The 22,004-nt window shown below is 40.1% G+C and overlaps 2 long non-coding RNA genes across 2 annotated transcripts in view; both read left to right on the top strand.

Annotated features, from left to right (window-relative positions):
• LOC134476774 (uncharacterized) overlaps positions 1-22,004 on the top strand; it is an 83,594-nt gene that overhangs the window by 9,734 nt on the left and 51,856 nt on the right. The window lies entirely within an intron of this gene.
• Positions 744-16,957, top strand: LOC134476773 (uncharacterized). Its single transcript, XR_010048567.1, has 4 exons — positions 744-801; positions 2,920-3,071; positions 6,182-6,411; positions 16,596-16,957. It is a non-coding gene; the product is annotated as an uncharacterized LOC134476773 (long non-coding RNA).

Here is a 22,004-nt window from a genome sequence, read left to right as displayed (position 1 = left end):
TATTAGAATATTTAAAATTTTTCATTTCTCTTATTTCTCTATTTCTTTTTTAAAATAAGAACATTAAAATTGTAAAACTAAGTAAATTGACAAAATTATATGTATTTAAGGTTATACAATGTGTTTTAATTTACATACATGTTAGGATCTTGCCAAGTAGTTCAGGCTGGCCTGGAACTTACTGTGCAGCCCAGGCTGGCCTTGACTTTACAGGCATTGCCACCACGCCCAAACCATGCTGATTCTAAAAACAAATTATGTTACTCAAATCATAAAATTTACCACCTTAACCATTTAAAATGTACAGTATGATAGCATTAACTATATGAATTGTTGTACATTTATGCATATTGATGTTCAACAGATCCCTAGAAAATTTTCATTTTAGAATCTTAAAGTGGATACCTATTAAACAACGTTGGATTTCCCTGATGAGTATCCCATCATATGCTTCTTACCCATTTATATAAGCTTTAGAGAAATATCTGTTCGAATCTCTTGTTCAGTTTTCATCAGTTAGTTCCGTTGCTGAGTTATGGGAGTTCTCTGTATCTCCTGGGTATTGAACCTTATTAAATAAGTCACTTAGAAATACCTTCCCGTTCCATGTGTTGTTTCTTCGCTTGATTGTCTCCATTCCGCAGCATAAGTTTTTTAAACTGATGTAATCACATTTGTTTTTGTTGCCTGTGCTTTTAGTGTCATAGTCAAGAATAACATCACGCTCTTCCCTCTTGCTTTTAGAGTTTCAGGTTTTATAACTCCAATCAATTCTGAGTTCATTTCTGTACGTGATATAAGGTAAAGGTATAACTTTTTTTTTTTTTTTTTTGCATTTGACTGTCCAGTTTTTCCACCACTATCTGTTTAAGAGATGATTTCTTACCTTGTATAACCTTGGCACCTTTGATGAATGTCATTTTGGTCTTTTTGAGACCATATGATGGAGGGCTTACTTTTAGGCTCTGTATTCAGGTCTATTGGTTTACATGTCTGTCTGTGTGATGTACGGTTTTGCCTTCTGTGGCTGCTATGAACAGATAGTCTGCGTCCTCGCAAACTGCTATACTGCAGCCCTAATTCTTGGAGATAGTATTGGTATGAGAGTTGTGTGAGTTTAAAGCAGTTGGTAAGGATGATCCCCAACCAGACAGTGCTGCTGTCCTATAAGCGGAGGGGACAGTGCAAAGGCTCTCCCTTCACGTGTGAACAAAAGGCTGATGTCTGCATGCTACAGAGACAACCCTCATCAGGAACCAAATGAACTGCACTGTGATCTTAGAAATTCCAACCTCTAGAACTATAGAAAATAAGTTCTTATTTTTTAAGTCACTTGGTCTGTGGAGTTTTGTTATAGCAGTCCAAATAGCTAAAACTATAATAGATATCAGGAAGTGTGAGGCCTTCGTTTTTGTTATTATCATGGTTCAAGACTGTTTGGTGATTCTCAATCCAAGATTCCAGATGTATTTTAGGATGCTTTTCATATTGCTAGTCTCCATTTGGTTCTTTGCTAGGGATTGTATTAGATATGTAGTTAGGATAGACATTTTAAAAGTACTGTGTTCCATGAATTCATGGTATCTTTTTATTTTATTTATGTCTTTGATTTATTTCAGCAGTATTTTATAATCTTCAGAGCACAAGCCTTTCACCTTCTGGCTTCAGTTATTCCTAAGTATTTTTTATTTCTGATGCTATTTTAAATGAGTTTTTAAAAATTATTTTCAGTTTAATGTTTTGTTAATACATGTGTGCAGTACATAATGATCACATTCTTTTGGGGTGCCAGTACACGTACATGACAGATCTCAATTCTTTTTGTGTCTCCTTCACCTATCTTGATAGAAGACCTACCTTCCTACTTCCTATTATCCAAAAAAAAGAACTTTTATTTTGCTATTTATTCATATTGAGCATTTTTCATATAAGACAAGCCATGCAGTGTTTAGAAATTTTGGTATGTTGATTTCTTGTCCCACTATGCTGCTGAATTCCTTTGTTAGGTATTATAGTACTTGTGTGTGTATTGTGATTTTATTTTTATTTTTTATTTTTGTTTGTATTTTGTATTTTTACTGGTACCAGGGATAGAACTCACAACCACAGGCTTGCAAGGCAGGCGCTTATGCCACTGGGCTAAATCCCCAGCCCCTGTGTATTGTGATTTTGAGGGTAATGTAAGACTATGTCATCTGTGGACTGAAATCATTTCAATTTCTCTTCTCTTATTGGGCCGTGTATTCATTTTCTTACACAATTCTTTCAGCCTGATCTTCGAACTTTGTAGAGTAGAAGTGGTAAGAGTGGGCTTCCTTATGTTCTTCCTGACTTCAGAAAAGATTTTTGGTTTTTCACCAGTGAATAAATTTTAGCTGTTGGTTTGTCAGAAGGTGATTCTTGTGTTGCTGTTGTGTTATCGTATTCTTAGTTCCTTGAGTTTTTTTGTCATCAAAGGTACAAACCGTTGGTTTTGAAGACAGAGGAAAGGACTGTGCTGGTTTTGAGAGTTATATGGAGCCAGAAAGATCCTTTCATATAGTTTTCAAATAGAAATTCAGGCTGAACCCTTAATTTTAGCCTCTTTAAACCATGTTGAACTTCTAACCCATAAAACTGTATAATAACTTTGTGTTTCCAAGGTACAAAATTTGGTGTGACTTACTATATTAGAAGTAGAAAACCAATACATGATGTGTATCAACATGTTGGAAGCCTTCTTCCAATGAGCAGATTTGTGTATAATGTCTTGTGCTTTGCAGTTTGCAAAGCATCATTTGTGTCCCTTCATCTATCATTCATTTAGCCAAGCAATTAATCTTGCTTGCTTTGATTTTTGCTGAGCTTTGGGAAAATGAGGCAAATAAAATAATATTTATTTTCTATACTGTGAGATGTTTCCTTTTATTCTTTTTCCAGGCAGAGATTAGTGAATAAGTTCTGATAAATTTAATGACTTGTTCAAGGTAACAAATAATGTTTCTCACTTCAAATGCACTGGAAACACCCGGACATCTCTTCTGTGGTAACTTGAAATTCCATTGTTGATTTCTATTTTTTAATGAATAGAGGTAAGCGCCTTTGCCTCTTAACATCTATGTTTTCTATTAAGTAAATGCTGAGGTGAATAGGACAACGTAGAATGAGATGTGTGAAACTCCTGGGTATGTTTGGAGGAAACTGTGTACCAGTAAATGTTACAGCTGTGCCTATTATTTTGGACACAGGATATTCTGGGATATATGTATGTTACTTTTAATGAGCATGGAATCTAGCAAATAACCATTACTAGGCAGTGGTATCAGTGTTATTAAGTGCATGAAATAGTTATGCCAGCAGACAGGCTATGGTCATAAAGAATGCTGACCTTAAGTATCATCTGCTTATTATCTCATTTGCTGAAAAGTTATTTTGCATCATTATAATTCTACAGATGTTTCACAGATGTCTTTAAGGATATATTTCTGTGGCTTGTTATTAAGTTAACTTCTGTGCTCTATGGCAAATTACTGTAGCATATTAATGAGGACGTTATGGAATTGTAAATAAATATGTTTGTAGCAATCAAGATGAAGAACAAAACTATAAAAATGGTTATAAAAATCTAATTAACATTTTAACAGTTAAAAGCTTTCTGCCTTGATACCATGAGAATGATCTCAGTCAGTAGATAAAATGAAGAATTCTCAAGTGGGCCTAAGAGTGGGTGAAACACTGCTATCAATATTTAATGGGATGTGTCAGATTTTACCACCATTTGAAAGGATGCAAATAGGGGTTACCATAGAAATCACCTTGACAGAAAACGACACAAAGATGCAATACAAACTATCCTTCAAGCAGCCCGGCAGGGGTTCCTTGATGTCCAACTAGATTCTTTTCATGTATTCTCTTGGTAGTTTGGGGAAATTAAAGTGCATGTATATATATATGAGTGTACATGTGTGCCTGATCTAACGTTAAATTTACAAGAACAGTGGCGACATTTTAGAGACAAGCATATTCTTATTGCTTTGTATCATAATTACTCTTTGATAAAGCCATAAAAGCCCAAGCTATTTATAGCTTTAAAACAGACAGCATCAACCATAGCTGCACTATCCAAAGACATGGCAACCTCAGAGATGCTTTTATTACTGAAAGTTAATGTTTTACATTTTAGTGACAATGCTTGTTTGTACCATAGCTCTGGGATACTTAACCATTGTGTTTTAGAAGATTGATCTTGCCCTGATTAGACCAGTTTCCTTCTCAGACATAATTTTCTGTTTTTTTTGTTTAAACTTTAAAAAATCAGTCCCACGTATTCTCCTTTATTCTGACATTACAAGATAGACACAAAACTACAAGGGATCACACTTACTTTTTGAATTTTGCTGTAAAAAAGAGATAATATTACAAATTTTCCTGCCCATTAAAAATGGGTAGGATAAGAATATGATATGGAAAAAGAAACTTAAAAAGAAATCATTAGTTCTTGAACCAAAACAGAAGCAGTGGTAGGCACAAATGTAAAAAATCATCATGGTTATCTGAAAAGATAAAGAGAAAAGTCAGCACACTTTCTTTTTTCTTCAAACAATTTATATTTCAATGGAATGAACATTATTTAAATTAAATATAAGCATTATCCAATAGATAAAGCAAAAGAAAACCCTCAGTTTCTCCTTCATGTGCAGTGAGGAGAGACGGACAAATATAAATACAGGAGAAAGAGCTGGCCATAGAGACAGAAGGAAATGGACGTGCAGGAGACGTGGGAGACAAGGGAAATTCACAGAGTCAGATGTAGGGGAGGGGAGAGGGCAGGCGGGAGCCTCCGCAGCTTCCCCAAAATATTTTACAGATCTTAAAGAGGCTCTCCATCCTTCAGAGCTATTGAAAACGTACATCAAGGCGTCCGAGCAAAAGAAGCTGGGCATCTTTTGACAGACTCGAGTACTTTGTTCCTCTCCTGTCACTTGTATCAGGCTTCGGGCTGTATTGTGCTGAGCAGAGTCCTCAGCCTTCCCCCCCTGTTCAGGAAACGCCTCAATCATTTTTAATCTGCTTAATTCAAGGTTTCTAAGCACAATGGATTGAGATACACAAAGAAGAAACTACAAAGAGAAATTGACAAACTCACAATCACAGAAAGAAGTTTAACATATTGCTCCCTGAAATACAGAACAGATAGAATTGACACAAGAATAGGAAATTTGAATAAGCCATTGAGATCTTGATTGACTAAATATGTATAAAAGCTTGATCTGGCACAGAGAATAGACGTTGTTTCGAAGTACACCGGAGCTATTTTCAAAATTCCCTGGACTTCACTGGAAATCTCAACAAACTTCAAAAGTACTGACATCATATAGACAGTATTCTTAATGACAGCGTAATAATATTTTAGAGACAATAGCTGTTTAAAAATTTTCTCCTATTCCTTATGGATGATGAGATTTTTGAGAGAGAATGCTTGAAAACCAGCTATGAGTTAAAGAGGAAATTGACTGGAAATCAGAAAAATTTAAGTATTATATATCAAAGTTTGAGGGATGCAGTAGACCTTAGGAAGGCACTGATTATCTGAATTTCTATATTATGGTAATGTAAATGTTTAAAAATAAAATGTGTTCATAAATTAACAATACATAAAAACAACGGGGAAGTTAAATATTCAGCAGGCAGTAAATTAAAGAAATGGAGACAAAACTAATGCAATAGGAAAAGGACCCTATAAAAATTCATTAACAAATTTCAAGTTTCCAGCAAAACAAAGATTGCATTGATTCAAAAAGTGAAATGGGACAGGCCCGAATATAGAGTATACCTACTGAAAAGGAGATGGATACAATTGCAAATATAAGTAGAGATTTGATAATAACATGGACGCCTAGTAAGAAACTTGATGCCTAATATTTCACATCACAGAAGAAATATAAGCATGTTAGGAGAAATCTAAACATGTTTTGAAAAATATAAATGTAGTAATTCAAGGGTAAATTGACATGAACAAGGGATAAAAGTTGCAAAAATCTCTATCCAGCCACTCAGGTAGTCTTTTGGAGGCTTGGTTGTTATTACTAATATTTAATAATATAGGCAGAGAATGTATTGTGCAAACTTACATTAGAAAGACGAAAGCTAGCAAACCTATTAGGTTAATATGTTTAATGATTCATATCGATATTGGCTGCAGACTTTTGGAAGCACAAAACAAATCAGTGAGTGACTACTGACCCAACATGTTTGTGAAAGATGAAATGTAAGCCTGCGAGGAAGAAATATGAGAAGCAAGCCAATTCGAAAAAATGAACCTTAAAAATCCCAGAAATTGGGGTCACCAGACATCCGTGAAGCTGGGAAAATCTGTCAAACAGAAGAATATCTAAGATCCAAAATGTACAGTGGATACTGGAAAGTGAACGGGTAAGAAACTGCTCAAAAGGAAAGAGCAGCTGGGATAGGGAAGGAGAAAACACAGAAAGGAAAAGATTACACACGCGCACACACACACACACACACACATACACACACACACACACAAGATGCATAATTATACTACTAGTCTTTATTAGTTCATGAAAAAGAATGTTTTGTGCTTTCATTGATCATTTTTTCATGCCTGTGTCTTACAAGCTGAGCAACTACTTTAAAGATAACAATAGGTAATTTATTAATCGTTAATTTATTATTCTATTTTGAAATTCTGTATCATCATTTTTGTTCCTTTTTCATTTTAAAATTTTAAAAAAGCATGTTTAGGAAGCAAAGCCACCTCTCACCTCTCACGCTCAGCGCAGCTGCCTGCCTGGCCTTCTTGCACAATTGGGGAAGACTGGAGTTTGCTTGGAATGTGGTTCAACTAGAAACCATCTCCACTCACAGGATGATCTAAAGGATTGGGGGAAATTATTAAAATGAGGAGCTGAATGTGAGGGTCTGCCTTTCTTTGTCCCCTTGGCTCAGAAAATACTGTCAGATAGGTTTATTTGCCTCAGGGTGGAAGATAGGAATTATTATTGAAAGAGAAATTGATTGCTGTATAATGTGTACAGGTCCACGTGTGTAGTTAAGTGTATCATGTTCATGTGCGCACATGTGTTCACAGATATGTATGTGTATAATGTATTTACAGTGTTACACATTAATTTTTTTTTTGTCTTTTTTATCAATACTGGGGATCGAACTCACGACCAGACACTTGCAAGGCAGGCGCTTATGCTGCTGAGCTAAATCCTCAGCCCCATACACATTAAACATTAATTAACTCAGTTTTAATCTAAGAACCAATCTGGATGAAAAAGTGAAGCAAGAAGCCTACAGATTAGATATTCTGACTCGTGGTAAAATGTGGGACGTAATTTAATTGATTCTAAGTAAATGTGAGGGAAATTATTCGTTTATTTTTCCAATAAATATTGAGCAAATATTGTATGCAAATTCTTCAAAAATTTGGCTGGCCCTGCTGTTTTAAGGAATGCTAGACATGACCTCAGGAAACAGGGAAAACTGGTCATTGACTTTGTTATTATCTTTCTGGGAACTGGTTACAATGATTATTTTATATTCTGGGAAGTTTAGTGTCATCCACAATACAGTGTTGTTCTGCTTCTAAGAAAAGGCAGTGTAAAGAGAAGAAATTATGATTGTTCATGTGACAATGTGGTTTTAACTAATGAATTAGAAATTAAATCATTTATTCCTCAAAGAATTTTGAGTGCAAGGAACTGCACTGATTTTAAAATTAGTATTTGGGTAAAATAGAACGGCATAGAATTTGAAATGAATCACAGATATTATTTCACTGGTTTCTTGAAATAAAATTTGAGGCGATTAGGAGACAGGGCATTACCTTTACCTGCAGATATTACAAGTTAAAGTGGCACTTTAAAAAAAATTATTTAAGGAGAAAAAGAAAAAAAAAACAGAAAAAGGGTACAAGTTACACAGAATTTCAAAAATATAAACAGTAGGAAATCACTAGTTAATAGATTACATATTGTCATCTTAGAAATAGTTGTTCAAGTTACAAAATTAAAGCATATAAAGTGGACATTCAAACAGTGAGACTGCAAACAGTTCTGTTCAGTGATCCAATAAAACTCAGTAATATGGTTATCTGTCTTATACACTTAAATATACATGCAGTTATATCCTTTAGAGCATTTTCTTTTCCTCTCTTTTGTACAATGACGATTACACATTTTGGGTTTTATTACTCCCACAGTTCTTATTACTTTTTTTGAAGAGAATAAAACCAAATGTGACATAACAAAATAGAGTCAATCAAATCAAAAGGATGGACATAATACATACTGTAAAAACAAAATACAAGGTGATCAACAATGGTTACTGTCGATGTCCGCTCCCGGCCGGCAGGAAGGACACACGACAAAGTTTGGTAGTGGACAACCTTTTTTTTTTATTTTTCTTCTCTGTACAGCCTGCCCTGGGATCGCTCCCAGCCGAAGCCTCCTCTGGTCCGCTCCCCGCGGCTCCTTTCGGGCTTCGCTCCGAAGCCTCTACCGGTCCGCTCTCCGCGGCTCCTTCTGGGCTTCTACTTCTGGGCTTCTCCTTCCCCCCAGGGGTGGCACCAGTATATATACGGATACAGTGTCCAATCATGTTAAAGTAAGCAAGGCAAGCTGATTGGCTAACATCATCAGTTGCCAGGCAGACTATATTGTTGAGCGGGTTGTTTACGCGGTAAGCAGGAAACTAACATATTCGATGGGAGGGGTAATCTACCTCAGGCTTTGCTCTTTACCACAGGCCGCACGTCCGCCGCGCAAGGCGAGCTATCACAGACGCGGCTCCCAACATCTCCCCCTATTTTATTTTTTATGAATGTGCGCATCGTAGCCCTTCCTGGACTGGGTGCAGAGGCTTATGCCCTATGTGTAGGTCCACCGTAGGTCCTTGGCTTAGACCCTGGTTGGCCATGCCATGGTCTGCCAAGGCCCTGAGGCCCTCGTCCTTTTTCTAGGGCCAGGCACAAACTGGACGGAACCTGGATGCACACAAGCTTGCACTCATTTCCTCTCCGTAAAGAAATCCCCTCGGAGAGAAATTTAGACCTGGGCAGCATTTAACAGTCTAGCGGCTTACGTGCAGGATGGGGTAGGGCCTGGCTTAGGTCGAGTCGTGCTGGGGAGGCACGCTCTTACCCGTCATTGACTCACCTACCCTGCTGTGTATTGTCACCTTATGGAGGAGAATGAGGGATGCCCGCCATATCTAGACTCGGTCGTGGGCCAATTGAGCAAGCCATGCATATGCCTGAGGATCTTCTTGTCCATTTCGGGCTACCGCTATTTCTATTCATCTTATTGGTTGGTCTGTGATGGATCTCCGGTAGGGCAGGTCTGATCTTTAGTCGAGGGCTTTGTTGCCCGTGTCAGTCTCTCCGGTATCCACAGTGGTTCTCGTCCCGGTTCCTGTGGGAAAACACAAACCGCGCCTCGGTTCCAGCTGACCACTGGATCCGGGCCCATCCATTGTCCTGTCAGGACATCTTTCCACTTCACCCACCCTTTATGGTTGGGGGAAGGGTTGCAGTGCTCCACAGCTGGGGAGCGATTATCATTATTTAAATTTAAAAAATTGTGTGTGAATAGTGCCATGGACAATCGTGCCTTTGGGGCCAGGCCTTGGCCTACTCCCCCTTTTTGTTTTTGTAAAATTTTTTTGAGGCTTTTATGAGCCCTCTCAATGATTTTTTGACCTTGGGGATTGTATGGGATACCATGTTTTAATTGAACCTTTATCATTTTGCAGAACTCATTGAAGGCTTTGCCTATATAGGCTGGTCCATTATCAGTTTTTAATATTTTTGGTTTGCCCCATGCGGCCCAAGCCGCCAGGCAATGATTGATCACATTAGACACTTTTTTACCTGTTTTTGCTGTTGTGAATATGACGTGAGAACAGGTGTCTGTGGAAACATGAACATATTTAAGAGTCTCAAACTCCTGTATATGTGTGATGTCCATCTGCCAAACATCACCAGGGATCAAACCTCGAGGGTTTACTCCCATCGGTATGGCAGGTTTGTATGTGGCACAGGAGTCACATAGTCGCACGATATCTCGTGCATCTGCTCTAAAAACATGGAAATGGTTTGTTAGTGTCCTGGCATTAACATGAAACTTATCATGGAAGGCACGGGCTCGCTCGATTGGTGTTAGTAAGGTAAAAATCTATAACGGGCGAGTGGCAGTGTCAGCAGCCGCATTCCCCTGTGCCATGGGCCCTGGCAGGGATGTATGTGCTCTTATGTGGGTGGTGAAGACCTTATGGTGTCTGTTTTGAAGCAATGTCTGGATAGACAGGAACAGTCTAGCCACTGTGGAAGTGGATCTAATTAAACTGGCAGTCTCAAGCACTTGTATAGCATTGACCACATACCTAGAATCGGAGACAATGTTAATGGCTTCTGAGAACCGTTTAAGAATCATTTTAACGATCTGTAGTTTTACCACCTGAGGCTGATCTGGTTTAAATTGTATGGTAACCGGGGGCTTGTCTAGGATCACATAGGCGCCTATCCCCGTCTTGGAGCCATCTGTGTATATTGTAGTTGTTGGGACTAATGGCTCAGAGGCAGTAACCTTTGGAAAAATTATAGGGTGCTGAGTGACAAATGACAAGATAGGGTCTTTAGGGTATTGATTGTTTATATCCCCATGGAAAACACATCTCAGAATGGCCCAGGTATCTATGCAGGCAGCCAGGGTCTTGATCTGGCTGGCGGTATAGGGTATTTGGATGGCTTGTGGTCCTGAGCCAAAATGTTGGACAGCTCTATCATGCGCTTTAAGGGCCAATGAAGCGACTGCCTCTGGGTAATGCTCTATGACTTTTGCAGGTGAGACCTTAGGGTGTATCCACAGTAGTGGTCCTTTTTGCCAAATCACCGCTGTGGGCTGTAGACTAGTCTGTAGCAAACAGACATCAAAGGGTCGCCCTGGTTTAATTCTGTGTAAGGTAGCCCCACCTAAGGCTTTTTTTACTCTCTGTAAGGCAGCTCTTGCCTCAGGAGTGAGCCTCCTGTGGGAGGCTATATCTGGATCTCTCTTTAGAAGGTCGAACAGGGGTTTGAGATCTGAATTTGGTATATGTAAATATGGCCTAATCTACTTAATGTCTCTCAATAGCTTTTGCATGTCATTTAGGGTCTTAACGCCATCTGTCCTAATGGTGACCTTTTGTATAAGTCTGGAGGCGACACTGAGGTCTACACCTGCTGACCCAGGGGTGGCCCTTGTTGAAGGCTGCCACCCTGAGCTGTCTTGTCTCTGGGGCGGGGGCCCGCCTGTGAAGGGGGCCCCCTCTGGCCGTTTTTTGGCTCTCTAGCATCTTGTCCACAAATATGGTTGCCCTGAGCATCAAAGACCGACCTATACTCCTCAGCTTTGTGTGATCCCCTCTTGTATCGCCCACAAACATATGGTTTTTCATTCTTAGGGCGAGGCCTAGCATCTGCATTGTTTGGGCAATGACGTTTAATGTGTCCTGGCTCCCCGCAGGCAAAACACCCTTTAGCCTTACATTCCCCTTCTAACCCGCGAGGTCCCCTCTGCTGTACAGCCGCGGCCAGGAGAGCAGCCACTCCCGAGTTGGAGAGCGGCCCCCCTATCTCTCTGCATATCCTAATCTAGGCGTTGAGGTCTTTGTTCTTATGAGGAGCTATCGCTGCCTTGCACTCCTTTGTATATTGCTCAAAAATCAGCTGTCTTACCAGCGGTTGAGCCACTCCCGGATCAGGAAATATCTTATCGGCAGCATCTTGCATTTGGGCCACAAAGTCAACAAATGGCTCTGTGGTACCCTGAATTATTTTTGAAAGACACAAGGAGGCTGTTCCGGCACCACTTACCTGTTTTTAGGCGCGGAGCCCTATGGCATTGATTTGTTCATAGACAGCGCCGGGGAACTGGGTCTGGTCATCAGCGTGCCGACCTTCTCCCATAAGCATTTCCTTGTTCCACCCCCGGTTTCCCCGATTGGCGTTTTTCTCAGCCTGCTCTGCAGAGAACTCTGCGTACCAGGCTCGCCAATCTAGGTAACTGCCCGAGGGCAGACACGCCTTTGCCAGCTGAATCCAGTCCGCGGGGGTGAGGGGCCCAGAAGACAGATTCTCCAGCATGGCAATGGTGTAAGGCGCAGTCGGCCCAAAGGTTGTAACTGCATTTTTAAGTTCTCTAATCTGCTTTATCTCAAAAGGCTCCCATGCATTGCGTCCCTGGCCCATAGCTACTTGTACAGGAAATATCCCGTAGGGGCCACTATCTATCCCAGGTGGATGTACCTCATGAGACAAGCGTCCCCCCTGCCAAAGCCACCTGTAAAAATACCGACCCGCCGGCGGCGGAGCATAAGACAGCGGCCGTGATTGGGCGGAAAATGGGGGCCCGTGCATCACTTCCTGTTCTGGCGAAAGGGGAGAGAGCTCCCAGGCGGCCGCCTCGTGGCGAGGAATCGCCTCCGGAAACGGCCCCCAAGGTGGGGCGGAAGGCTTCGCCTCCCTCTCGCGCCGGGGAGCGCTCAGGAGCTCTCTACTCCTCCGCAGACCAGGTTGAGCAGAGCGCAATTCGCGGGGCAACGCTGGAAAAGAACCCTGCGACTCCTTATCGAGCGACTTGGGCTCCTGACAGCTGGTCTCTTTGGCCTCCTTGCCATTTAACTTTCCCTCGTCCTCGGAGTCAGACGACTCCGAGGCTAGAGCCCCGTCCTCCTCCTTAGCATCCTTGTTCCCCTTGACGGACCCCTCTCGGGAGCTCCCTGACTGGGCCTGCTCAGATACCCTGCGTACTTTTGTAAGCTCTTGAGAGCTTTCTCCACAACCACCCTCGCTCTTAGTGTTGCTACCTAACATGTTTCCCATCTTTTAATATGTTACTCACCGCGTGAGGCCCAAGGAATCCGCCACTTACGTGTGAGCCTGAGGGGAGTCTAAAAGCCCTGTAGGTGCGCGCCACCCAGAGCCCAGGCTTATCCCCAACTCACCTGTCTCGCAGCTCTGTACTGGAGCGTTGTCCACTTCTACGTCTCGGGGGTGATCAGTCCCCGGGCGGGCCTCCAAATGTCGATGTCCGCTCCCGGCCGGCAGGAAGGACACACGACAAAGTCTGGCAGTGGACAACCTTTTTTTTTATTTTTCTTCTCCGTACAGCCTGCCCTGGGATCGCTCCCAGCCGAAGCCTCCTCTGGTCCGCTCCCCGCGGCTCCTTTCGGGCTTCGCTCCGAAGCCTCTACCGGTCCGCTCTCCGCGGCTCCTTCTGGGCTTCTACTTCCGGGCTTCTTCTTCCCCCCAGGGGTGGCACCAGTATATATACGGATACAGTGTCCAATCATGTTAAAGTGAACAAGGCAAGCTGATTGGCTAACATCATCAGTTGCCAGGCAGACTATATTGTTGAGCGGGTTGTTTACGCGGTAAGCAGGAAACTAACATATTCGATGGGAGGGGTAATCTACCTCAGGCTTTGCTCTTTACCACAGGCCGCACGTCCGCCGCGCAAGGCGAGCTATCACAGACGCGGCTCCCAACAGGTTACCATAATGCCTCTTGCTATCTTAAAAAGAATTGCCTATATCATCAGTTATAATACAAAACAGTAAAGAACAAAACCGATAAAACCAAAACATTGGAATATTACAGGACTTCAAAAGAAGATAATAGACAAACCAGAATGGGCATCATAATGAATCTTATTGTCTTCGCAGTTGTTGCCTATACTGTCAAACTTGGTAATATCAAGCAAAACAGAATAGAGGAAAATCAGTCAAAATAAGATGGTGAGAGCAATACAGGGCTTCAAATCAAGTTAATAGGAAATCAAAGTGGGTTACTATAATATATCCTGCTTTTTAAAATTTTTCCCTTAATTAAAAAGATAAAAATAAAAAAGTAAATAATAAAAAAAGGAGATTGAGATAAAAGAAGACATAACAACAAAACAGCACAGGTCAAAACATAACCATTTAAGCAAAATAGTGTTTCACTGCAAGATATCCTGACATAAAAGTAGTTACCATAGTGTCTCTTTCCTTGAAATCTTTGAGTATAACTTCATATACTGTAGCATCAAACATATCAAGACAATGTAAAATCATTCAAGAGAATGACAGTATTACAGGGTACTTTTGAACACTGCGCTTCAAAGTGTGAGTCTCTGTCCTAGCTTGGGCCTAGCTCAGTTGCAATCAGCATCGTGAGCTTGGGTGAACATTTATTCTACCTGGACCTCAGGACTATCGAATCAGAGGTTTAAAATTGTGTTGTTTGTAGTATTCTTGTGTCTGTAATCTGACTAAGCGAACTTCATAAATGCAGAATTTTTCTAAATGATCCCTAAATGCCAGGCAAAATTTTGTTTACAGATTAAAAAGTCTGCATTTTAGTTACTCCCTTCTTTGCTCCCTAGCTCAGACCTTTTATTCTTTCCCCTTCCTTCTTTACTGTCTTAAAATTATATTTTATCCAAAATTATATTTAATAGATCACAGAAACATAAATCCCAAGAGACAGAGAGCAGCTTCTTCTGTGACTGATTCAGTGAAAGGTGACATCATTCGCAATTACATCATTCGCAATTTCCACCCTTAGGCTCAGGATAGTGACCAACTTTTGGCTGGTGTCCTTTCAGTTTGTAAGGTAGCAGTGGTCATTGCATAGACACACAAAAACATGGCTTTGTTCAGCAGAAAAGGAGAGAAAACTTTTTAGTGTGTCTCTGTAGAAGTAACCAGATCCTTACCACTAATAATACCCTCTTTCCACTTCTCGTGTGTCACTGACCAAAATTACTTCACGTGTCCTATCTCATCACTGTCGAGGCAAATGGAACCACGGTGTATGGAGGGGACTGATCAGAGTCCATCCCTTCCCTCTGGGACTTGGACTGGAGTTTCTCTGCTCAGGAGAACGGCATGTTGAGGCATCTTAGGAGATCGGTGTCTTTTCTTGTGGGATTTGTTTCCTTTCCGATGTTATTATATTTTTAGATGTGAATTTTTAGACCTGCAAGTTCCATTCTCAATTTATTTTTGCCAGGAAAACTTTATTCATTTTTCAGTACATATCATGATAAGGAGGAATACAACCAATATAAGTTAATACGCTTGAGTTTAAGGAATATTTTACAAATGTTTTTGACACTTGTAACAACGCTTGCGATTAAGAGAGGCAGGAGTGTATGAGCGATGAAAAATAGGTCATTGAGTATGAACTATTGTCAGTAAGATGGAATGGAAGCAACATTGCTGGGTCTGAATGGTGCTGAGTCACTAAGACACGATTTGAACTCAGCTGTAAACAAACCAATTAGTAATTTGATAATGAAATTTAATTTTCAGATTCTTGCCATAAAGATGTGACAGTCGTCCACAGAAATGGACGTGAAAGGCTACTCTGAGTACAGTGGGAAGCAGTGCGGGATTGTGGGGTTGGCATCACCTCAGCGAGTATTTGTAGGGGAAACCTGAGTAGAATCAAAAGAGGGAACAAACAGCCAAACCCTTCTCTCCGTGACTTAGGAATCCCAAGGGCATGTTGTACTTGTTGGGGTTCTCCAGAGAAACAGAATCAACAGGAAAAGACCTTTCTTCAGGAGTTGGCTTATGTTACCATGCAGGCTGAAAAGTCTCTCCGCCTGCAGTGTGCACTGGAGGTCCAGAAAGCTGATGGTGTAACTTGGTCCAAGTCTGAGGCTGGGGCTTCAGGATAACTGACGGTGCACTTCCCAGGCAGGGCCAAAAGCCTGAGGGACTGAGGGATGCGGGGAAGGGAGAAACCTACTAATGGACTTCCCAGAATTCAGCAGCCCGAGACCCAGAGCTCGATGTTCACAGGTGGAGGAGCGGGCAGTGCCAGCTCAGGGATAACAGGAGTCAGCGTGCCTTTCCTGTGTGGTTTGATTCCATCTGGCCTCTCAGCAGCTTGGATACAGCCTGCCTGTGTTAGCTGGAGTAGTTCCCTTGGCTCATTGTACTGATTCTAAGGCTAATCTGTTATGGAAACATCCTCAGAAGTACATTTGCAAAATAATTTGTTTTTAGCAGATGTCTGGGCATCACTTAGCACAGTCAAGTTGACCCAAGAAATTAACCATCCCAGGTGTGAAATCTCCTAGTGCATGAGTAACCTCCACTTAGCCTGTTCTGACTGTGCCTCCCTATAATTGCTGATACCTTCTCTCTCTGGATGTTCTCTGTTATTAATCTGTATTTTTAAATGGATTTCCTTTCACTTATGTACTTTCCCCATTGTCTAAAACAGTGGAAATGTGATGAAGTCCTCCTCACTCTGTATCCCCTATTCTGAGCCTTTAATTTAGTGGATACTTAGTGTGTGAGACAATCTGACCACTCTCAATAGCTGTATCCAGGAGACAGAATGGACCCAGGAAAAACCCAACCAGGACAATTGCTTAACGTGCAATTTATTCTTGCAAGCCTCAAAAAGGGCTTTTAGGGGTGCTCAAGAAATGAATGGCTTTTTCTATCAATTTATTGAGTAGAGGATTTTATGTTTTCTCTTTTTTTAAACTATAATACCCCCACTGCCTTTCCCTATTGGCTGATGACTTTTGTTTCTGACTTCACAGAGAGAAGAGAAGCAGTGGAAGAGATTTCCACTCAGACCCACGAGACACACCAAATCACAGTGTCCATCTGCTGAGCATTGCCTTCTCTTACAGCAACGGGCTGTCGGAGGCCTCACCTTCCCTAAGGCGCTGGATCTCACCCACTCCTGTCAGGAGTGTCCTCTCAAAACTGATCTTCTTCATAGCGTCACATCAGGGTCCCTCTGAACACCAAGCCTTTATCAGTGTCACACAAAATAAAGTGATACCTTCTATTCAGGAAATCTTTGCGCAAATATGTTTTTCTCTAGCCACTGCTCCCTTCTGTGTTCCCACCGTAACCAACCTTAGGTACTGAGGGTGCTTTAGACTGTGTCCCCCGACTGTGTCTTTTCTAAGAAGGTGCCTTATTCAACTCATGGCTCTTGTCTTAGTAAGCTGGGATGACTCTAACAAAATACAAAAACTAAACGACAGAGGCTTATTTACCCCAGTGCTAGGAGATAAGAAACCAAAACGAAGGTGGCCTAGATTTGGTTCTTGACGAGGGACTCTTACTGGCTGCAGGTGGCTGTTTCCTCGCTGTCTTTACATGATGGGGAGAGACGGCTCTTTCTTCCTCTTCTTATAAAGCCACTGATTCATCCATGTGGATCCACCTTCCTGACCCCCTCTACACCTAGTTACCTCTATATCTTCACATTAAGGTTTAACTCTTCAATTTATAAATTTGGCTAGGAAAACACACGCATTCAGCCCACAGCAGCCACCAGAGTATAACTCCAGGGCAGAGTCAGATATTTAATTGCCTCTTTGACATCTCCAAGCTGGCCCCTATTGATAGTTCATACTTAGCAGCTGTGTGGTTGCTTCTTTCACAGCCCCGTATTGGCTCCTCCATGGTCTGCCCCCTGCAGTCTGAGGTCCCTCTACTCAGTCCACTTTGTCAGTCCAACGCTTCTTGCATCCTTTCTTCCTCTCTTTGTGTCCTGTCAGGCTTTCTATCCATTCATAAATCCATCTGTAGCTTAAATATCTGATCACTTCTCACCAAGGGAACCATTCTAGATCAACAGCCCATTATCTCAGAGCTGCAGTCACGATGGGCCTCTCCTTCCTCTTGCTGTCCATCTTTGAGCAGAGCTCTAAGAATAAATGTTTAAAGCTGCCAAATGATATCATTCTTCTGTTGGAAACTCTGAGATGTTTCCCACCTTAAATTAAAGTTCCTGGCTGCTCGCTGCTTCTCCAGCCTCTTCCTCATCAGAGCCTGCATCCCGGAGCGGCGACCTTCATCTGGGCCCAAAATGGTTCTTGTGCAAAGCGTGGTGTACTGCACCTTGACCAGTCCTTCATTCATATGCTATTATTAGAAGGCTCTTTTTGCTGATTCTTTATATAATCTGGCCCCTTTTCACTTTTCTTCTTCCTCTTTTTTAAAGTTTTTTTTTTTCTTACCTAGCATATATACTTTTTATCTTTTTTCTGCACTATTTTTTTTTTTTTTTTCAAACCTGAGTAATGAAAGGCAATGGGGTGAGCCCGGAAGACAAGTGTCCCAGTTACTAAAACATAATAACCAGTACAGCTAGCAAGTTGATATAATTATTTATAATTAACATGCTTATAATTCCAGCAAAACAGAAACTCCACAAAATTATATAAAGCAAATTAAAGGGTCCTCCATGTTAATGTCTTAAGAAACAGATCTACAATAATGAAAAACAAACTTTTCTGACAAATAAAATAAAATTTGATTACTAAAGGGTTTTACTTGGTATTTTACATTGTTTTTAAAATTTATTTGTTAGTACATGTTTGCAGTCCACGAAGTTTGCATTCCTCCTTGGGAGTCGGGACATGAGCATAACACACCTTGATTTCTTTTAATCCCTGTATTTCTCCACCTTCTTCCCTTCCTCTGTCTCTAAGTTCCCATTTCAGTTATTACTGTTGAAGTACTTGCCTTATGTGAAAGCACACATCCAATCTTCATTTGCCTTCCCTTTCCCTTAGTACCCCCAACCACTTCCCACTTGCAGAACATTTTTTGTTTCTTTCTGTTGACCCTTATTTTTCCCCTTATTTGTCCTCTGCCCTATTCAAATGAGAGGTATCATATCGCATTTACACCGTGTGTCTGAGTTATTTCACTGATTTTCCAGGTGTGTGCATTTTCCTGTAAATGTCTCCAGTGTATCCTTCTTTCTAGTGTGATATTCCATTATATATAGATACCACATTTCCTCTGTTCATTTGGCTATTGAACAGCCTCCAGGATTGAGCTGTTAAAAATTGTGCTGCTATAAACACGTGGTATGATACATGTTATGCATGGATCGCTGTAATTTGATGTTTTAAAACTCTTTGGGAAGATGGCTAGAAGCAGAATAGCTACATCAAGTGGAATTTGTAAGCGTACTTCTTTAAGAAGCATCGTACCAGTTTCCATAATGGCTGTACTAGTTTACACACGTACCAACATTATAGGAGGATTCTTTTTTCAACAGAGCCGTGCTTTCTGGTATAAGATGATATCTTTTTTTTTTTTTTTTTTTTTGTCTTTTTCCTTTTTATTGGTACCAGGGATCGAACTCACGACTGCCTGCTTGCAAGGCAGGCGCTTATGCCGCTGAGCTAAATCCCCAGCCCCCATAAGATGATATCTTAACTTTGGTTTAATTTGCATTTTTCTAATGTCTAGCAATGTTGAACTTATTTTCACATGTTTGTGAGCCACTTTTTCTTCTAAGATCTATCTTTTCATTTCATTTGCTCATTTCTTGATGGAATATTTTAGTTTGGGTGATCTAATTTTTTATATGTACTAGATATTAGCCTTCTGGCTGAGGAGTATCTGGTAAAACTTCTTTTCCATTCCTCAGGTTGTCTTAACTCTGATGATATTTTCTTTGTTGTGCAAAATTTTTAATTTGATATAATCCCACTTGTTAATTCTTGCTATTATTTCTTAACGCAATTGGTGTTCTGTTCAGAATGCCCTTGTCTACACCTATGACTTCAAGTGCTTTACCTATTTTATCTCCAGTTAGTGGATTCAGTGTTTTCTATTTTATTGTTTAGATCTTTGATCCATTTTTATTTTAGCTCAGTCCATGGTGAGAGATATGGGTCCAGCTTCAATCTAATGCACATGATAGCCAGTTTTCACAGCATCATTGGTGATCTTTCTTCGCACATGTTTTGGTCCCTTTGCCAAATATCTAATAGCTGAATGGATGTGTTTCTGTGTCCTCTATCATCTTCCATCCCACCATATCCCAACTATACACTGTCTTTAGCATACCAATAGCATGCCATGTTGTTTTAATCACTGTCTTCTGTAGTATAACTCAAAATTAGGTTTTGTGATGCCTCCTGTTTTGCTCCTGTGGCCCAGGACTGCTTTTGCCCTTCTGGGTCTCCTTTGGTTCCATATAAATTTTAGAACAGTTTTTTTTTTTTTTAGTTCTTTGAAGAATGCTATTTATGTGTGTATTAGGATTGCATTGAATGTTTATATCAGCTTTGGGAGTACGACCATTTTGACAATATTGGTTCTAACTATCCAGGAATAGGGATACTTTTCCATTTTCTGATGTGTACTTGAATCTCATTTTTCAAAATACTGTAGTTTTCATTACAGAGGTCTTTTACTTTTTTGCTTAGTTAATTTTTAGGCACTTAATTTTTCCTGATGCTATTACGAATGCTATTGTTTTCCTAAGTTCTTTCTTAACAAGTTCATTAATGGTATACACAAATGCTATTGATTTTTGTGTGTTGATTTTGTATCCTGTTACATTGCTATAATTCATTGTTACAAGCATTTTTTTTGGTAGAGATCTTTCGGTCTTCTAGGTAGATCATTGTATTATCTTCAAACAATGATAATTTGACTACTTTAATATTCATATTCTTTTTATTTCCTTCTCATGCTTGATTGCTCTGGTTCATGTTTTAAGTACTATGTTAATCAGAAGTGATAATGGTGGACATCTTTGTTATTCCTAATTTTAGAGAGAAAGCCTTCAGCTTCTCTCTACTTAATATGATAATATGACCATTGGTTTTTCATGAAAGGCTTTTTATCAGATTCAGATAAGATGCTTTTAAGCCTACATTTTCAGGGTTTTTTTCATGAAGAGGTGTTGGATTTTGTCTATTGATATAATCTTGTGTATTTAGTCCTTTTTTCTGTTGTAGGCTGTATTACACTTATTGATTTGCATAGGTTGAACCATCCTTGCAAACCTGGAATAAAACCTACTTGTCATGATGTTTGAGCATTATGATGATGTGTTGTATTCAATTTGCCAATATCTTGTTGAGGATTGTTGCATCTATGTTCATTCATTAGGGAGACAGGCCTATAGTTTTCTTTTTTAGTTGAATCTGTGGCTTCAGGATCAAAGTGATGCTGGCTTCCCAGAATGATTCTGGAAGCACTGGGTCCCTTTCAGTTTCACCGAGGAGCTTTGGAGATACAATATCCTAAAAGGTTTTGTAAAATTCAGCAGCGAATCCCTCCAGTTCTGGGATTATTTTTCTTAGTAGTGTTTTTTAAGCTAGTGCTTCAATATCATTGCCTTTTATTGGGTTGTTTAGTATTTTTATGTCCTTTTGGTTTAGTTTTAGTAATTCACATGAGTCTAGGAGTTAGTCCTTTTCTTCAACATTTTCAATTTGTTGGAATACAATTTTATAGGGTTACTATGGTAACTTCTGATTTGGATAGTCTGTTGTGATTTTTTTTTATTTTAATTGCATTGAAGTCAGTCTTTCTTTCTTTTGCTAAGTTTCATTTATGTTTTATTCTTTCAAAGAATTAGCTCTTCAATGCGTTGATTCTTTGTATTGCCTTTTAGGCTCAATTTCATTAATTTCTACTCCCGATCTTTATGATTTCTCTTCTTAATTTCAGTTTGGAGTTGGATTGTTGCTTCTCAAATGTTTGGAGATTCCTCATGGTTATTTAAGCCATGTTGCTAACCTGAGCACCAACTGTAATGAGCTTTCCTCTTAGGAGTGCTTGCATTGCCTCTCGTAGGTTCTATTGTAGTGTACTGGCATCATTATCTGTTTCCAGAGATTTCTTCCTTGATTTCTTCTGTGACCTATTGTTCAGTCAGAAGTGTGTTATTAAGTTTGCAGGAGTTTCTAAATTTTCTGTGCTTTTTTTCCTCTGGTTGATTTTTAGTTTTGTTGCACATGGCCTGATAATAAATGGGGTGATTTTGATTCTTTTATATTTACTTAAACAGATTTTGTGGATTAATATGGGAGCTATTTTGTAGAAGATGTCCTGCTGCAGAGAAGAGTATGTACTCTGTTGTAGCAGGGTAGAACATTCTATAGATATCTGTTATCTATGTGCTCATGAGTGTGGGTAAGCTCTGATATTTCTTCATTGGTGTTTTTTGAGCAGTT

This window comes from Cavia porcellus, unplaced genomic scaffold (genome assembly GCF_034190915.1).
Source record: "Cavia porcellus strain 051 isolate PalLab524CR breed Dunkin Hartley unplaced genomic scaffold, mCavPor4.1 scaffold_7, whole genome shotgun sequence".
NCBI lineage: Eukaryota > Metazoa > Chordata > Mammalia > Rodentia > Caviidae > Cavia > Cavia porcellus.
The sequence above is the reverse complement of the archived record's forward strand: the minus strand, read 5'-3'. Positions and strand labels throughout refer to the sequence as shown.